This window comes from Staurois parvus, unplaced genomic scaffold (assembly GCF_062004578.1).
Source record: "Staurois parvus isolate SC_StPar_1 unplaced genomic scaffold, SC_StPar_1.0 ptg001352l, whole genome shotgun sequence".
Lineage (NCBI taxonomy): Eukaryota > Metazoa > Chordata > Amphibia > Anura > Ranidae > Staurois > Staurois parvus.
Window position 1 is genome coordinate 2,429,263 of NW_028319148.1, and position 5,056 is coordinate 2,434,318.

Below are 5,056 nucleotides of genomic sequence, written 5' to 3' on the forward strand. Positions count from 1 at the left end.
GATATTGACATGAAAGTTTCACCCCATGTCGGTAACAACCCATGCCATCCATTCATCCATGTTGAAGGAATAAATCCATGGGTTGCAGCACGCCACAACATTTTATTCCAAAAAGGGGTCAGGCTGTATGACCTGTAGCTATAGCAGTAGCAAGGCTCTCACCGAGCAGCAGGTTAACCACTTGCCGTCCACCTGCTGTTTATAAACGGCAGGACGGTGGCACTCCAGGGGCGGGTTGCCGTTCATAAACGGCACCTGCCAGTTCTAGGCCTTTTGGCTAAGATCAAGTGTAGTATCTGTTCTTATCAGTGTCCAGTAGGGGTGCTCCCGGTCATTCTAGCTTTGCGGGGATGACTGTTGTATAGTACCCCCGCTGGTATGATGGGGGTCTGGATGGCTATTACGGGGGGAACAGAACCCGGGACGCCCACACGTAGCTGGGGCCTGGTAGTAATTCCCCTTTGGAATGTCTGAAGGATCCAGTACCTCCTGATTTGGACGGATCTACCTTGTCTGGCCAGGGGTCGGGAAGGCAGAGAGTCCGCAAACCAGTGCCCCCTGAGTAGTCGCCTCAGGGGTGCCACTAGTAGCACCTGGGTGTGGGACCCAACTGTCTGAAAATGGCACATGGTCACTTGTTTACAAACTTTTTCTGCACAACGCCCTTAGGACCAGGCCTTCTGGCTAGGACCAGGGCAATTTGGCACGACCACTTTTTTATTTTCTATTTATTTAATTTATTCACTCCCACGTATTGTCATTTTTTCTTTGCTTATGTGTGTGTTTTTCTCACAGGATGGAGGGTGTGGGTCCTCGGGCCTGCCCTGAAGTCTAAGGGGAGGATGTGTGGCCTTTTGGTTCCTTCCTCCCCTGTCCCTAGGGGGTTTTCTCTTCGGGAGAGCCCCCTGACCAAGTACTGGGTGTCCGGCTTCGGCTGGACACAAGGAACGGTGACAGAGAATCTATGCCTTCCCCACTCTTTCTAAGGTTAAAAATGAAACATTTTGGCTGTTTTTTTTCCTCACACTTGATCAATATTTCTAGTGAAAGTTTACGTAGAAAAGCACATCATAGCCCTCTCCTCTTCTCAAATGTCTTAAACTCTCTGTGCTGGCCCAACTCTTCCCCTCACTGCTCTGCATAAACTTTTTTGTAGTTGTCAAGGGAGGAGTGAAGGGGAATAGTTGAGTGAAGGTGTCACTTCAGAGACAGATCTGAGTCTGCTGGAGCTGCCACCATCACACCCAAGATGGCACCACCTGGTAGCAGCCTCGGGGTTTTTGGATGTCTACAACAGGAAGGCTAAAAAAGGTAAATACCATGCATAAAATACATAAAATTCTCATAACCTTACATAAAGACAATTGTTGAAATAATTAATCTTTAAAGTCCAGTGATAAAGATAAGTGACCACAATCCCGTGACATATAAAAACTAAAAAAACTAAAAAATAATTTTTTATAAATCAAAAGTCCAGTGATCCCAAAAAAAACTTTCTAAAAAATAAACGTCAGTGCTTCAAATAATTCTTCCACCATCCACCAGTGCCGAAATCAACATAAACCGCACTCACCAGATAATGGTGAGTAAAACACCTTTCAGGATTATTTAGGGCTCCTGGACCCCCTTTGAGGACTTCTTTTGATTTATAAAAAATTTTTTTTTAGTTTTTTTAGTTTTTATATGTCACGGGATTGTGGTCACTTATCTTTATCACTGGACTTTAAAGATTATTTATAAAATAATAATTTTGTATTTACTTATTATTTTACATTTGTGTTTTGCGCTGGTTTATATTGGAAAATTTGTTTTGGTTTATATACCTATGCACAGCAGCATTTCACTTATAATTGTTTGTTAGTAGATTGGTCCTGGGCGCTGTGTTTTTTTTATTTAAATTGTTGAAATAAACAGTTTACTGACAGGGTTTCTTTAAATATTTATTTATAAAGACATGCCCCTAACTCTGATTCATTAGAACATAAAAATGCCTAGCAGGAGGCCAAACGCTGTTTTGATTTCTGGACAGAACAGTAGGAGAAAAATAAAACAGTCCTTTTTAGATGCACAACATCATACATTTGGAAACAAATGACTTTTCAGGCTCCCCAAAGGTCCTTATAAACCAACGTCTATCTTGACTCTTTACCTACCTAGCAGTCTGATTATGTCCATATTTCTGTGCTGAAAGTGGTACTTTTTTTGCATGGAAATATGTTGTTTTTTTATTGTAGGCCTGTAATTTTTAGGAATAATTCACTGAAATCTGTCCGAACAAGAGTCTAATAAACATCCCGGGTAGGATAAAATTTGAAACACGAAATCATAAATTATAATTTAATAAATAATCCTAAAAAATAATAATATAATAATAAAAAATTTAATTCAATAATATAACCAAACCAAAAACACTGAAATTTGAAATATAGCGCCAAGTTCGTGTTGGTTATGTGTTAGAGAAGACACTAGTAGCTTGTGATGAGGCAGAACTTGGTTTACTTGTGTGGCTTAAGTTGCAAACATACAAAACATTTCAGTAATCTGTAACAGCAGACATCTTGGTTATGAAGAGAGAGAGAAGAGAGAGAACCAACAAGTTTACAGATATGCACAACTGGTAACCTTAGTGTACAGTGCCATCTACTGGTCAAGTGATATTAACACACAATACTGTATATAGTACATGCTGTTGCATCCCCAACAGTTCGCACATCACTGAGCAAAGTCGCAGAATCGTTTTCAGTGTCTGATGACGAATTTCCCCACAAATCATTATCACTCAATTCTGCAAGTGGTTCTAATTTACTATCGCTGTTCTCTAGCCGGTCTAAAATCGCTTTTGACCTAAAGGGACGCTTTTTGGACGCCATGGACGTTTCTCAGTTTCCAGGCAGAAAAAACAGTAAAAATGCAGGCAGGGCGCCGGACAAAGCACTCGGGACAAAATGTATGTGAAATGGTTTGATACAGGAATGGAATACTATGTGATTTTAGTGTATTTAGTGGATGTCACATTTTTACATTTTTTAATTTCCTGCCGTTCCGTCCCCCATACGTCCCGACGTCGCAGGGAACGGAACCCGGAAGACAAATGCCAGCATCGGCCGGAGGAGATTGCCGGGGATGCTGCAGGAGGGACATCACAGGAGCGCAGGACAAGGTAAGTGAAACAGGGAATCCCAGAGCAACGCTGCAGTGTATTCCCAAGTGTAGCTCGGGGTTACCGCTTCTGGTACTGAAAGTTTACCCCAAACTACAATATTGCCAGGGGGGTTAAAGACAGCGCAGACCAACTTACACAGTTACACACCAACAATATCTACAGTTCTATAAGCCTATTATACTGCTCTATTCTCCAAAGATTTGGTAGATCAGGGAACAGCCCAATCATTTTTAGAAGGTCTAGCACTCCCCAATCTCTTGAAGTCCCAGTTGAACAGCCTCAATGCTCCCATATCCCCAGAGGAAACCGTATGCACGATTAAAGCCCTAGCAAACAATAAATCCCTGAGCCCCGATGGCTATCCTGGCAAAATTCTACAAGGAAATGACATACTCCCTAATCTCCTATCTCTGTATATACAATGTGGGATGGGGGCATATATATGCCCACTGGTTCCCAGGCCTATATTAAACTTCTCGCTAAGAAAGGGAAAACACGTTCTAATACATCATCGGGCCAGAACATGGTGTATGGATGAGTGGGTATATCTGATGGCAGGGTAACATTGTACAACTGAATATCCAGCAGACAGGAGAATGGGAACAACAGCAATGAGTCACAGACATGTGACAAAGGTGGAATAGGAGTTCTGTGATTGGGTAGTGTGTGTGGGAGGTGGAAATTCTTAGCATGGTGTATTGAGTGCTGGTACAGCAACCAATAGCGTGAGTGCAATTATTTTATCTTAAAAAATGGTTTTAAGTGGTAAAACCCTACTTGGAGTAATTTTGTCTTTTTGCCATTTCTGTGGATATTTCTGTGAAGAGAGACCAACGAGAACTGAAGGTCAGCCAACTCCGATGAGAGATTTAGAAGAATGCAGGTGTAGGAAACACGAGCGATTTGGAGAGGATTCACATCGGTGATGATCATTTTTGGGGAGATAAAGAAAACACTTAAACAACGTTTCTTTACAGACCTTTAATTGAAAGATTTTCATGATTGAAATTGTTTATAGATAGATTGTATTTAAAATTACAATTTACAGTTGAGGTTGTTTATAGACACATTGTACATACTGTACATGGAGCAGAAAATTAATACATGAGGAATGGCGGGAGTGGAAATGGTATTTATATAGTTTGTAGTATTAGCAGGAGCAGACTGACAACTCATGGGGCCCCCGGGCAATAAGGGATCATGGTGCCCCTGTGTCCTCGCCCACACTCAAACCACACCCAAAAAAGCCTATGAAAGGTACCAGGGACATCTCATGGGTCCCCCTACTGACCCTGGGCCCTCGGGCAGTGCCCGAGTTCCCCAATGGTCAGTCCGCCCCTGAGTATTAGGTATAATGAGCAAAGGGAATTCTGGTGCTTAGGGGTATTGGCACTAATTGCACTATATTTGGAATAAAACTAGTTGAAGTGTGTATATTGCACTTGATTAGAGCATTATTTAGTGACTGCGAGATTGCCCAAAAAACTTTTATGTGCTTTTATGACCACATTGGAGAGATTTCCCATCATTTCCTTCCCTGACAGTTACTTCTCCTGAGTAGAAATGTCCCCATTAGGGACACAGACAGCAATATAAACCGATTTTCCCTGCTCTATTTAAAACCAAATAAAACGTTTTGCCTGTGTTGGGATTAAACAATGAAATGTAGAGATATCTCTAGGTTTCTTCAGACTCCCACACTCCATTTACATTAATAAATACATATGAGATTCATTTAGACTGCGAGTCCCAGAAGGTTGACAAGGGAATTGTTTTGCCCTTCTTTGAATCAAAATTGTGAAAGGATGAAATAGATGAATATTTTACTTTTCATAGTGGTGTTAATTATGCAAATTTAACACACGCCAAAAAAAAAAAAAAAGAAAGCATCAG

The 5,056-nt window shown here is 41.3% G+C and overlaps 1 pseudogene; it reads left to right on the forward strand.

The window, feature by feature from the left end:
- The first annotated feature begins 257 nt into the window (after positions 1-257).
- Positions 258-417, forward strand: LOC149436690 (U2 spliceosomal RNA; annotated as a pseudogene).
- Positions 418-5,056: the final 4,639 nt, after the last annotated feature.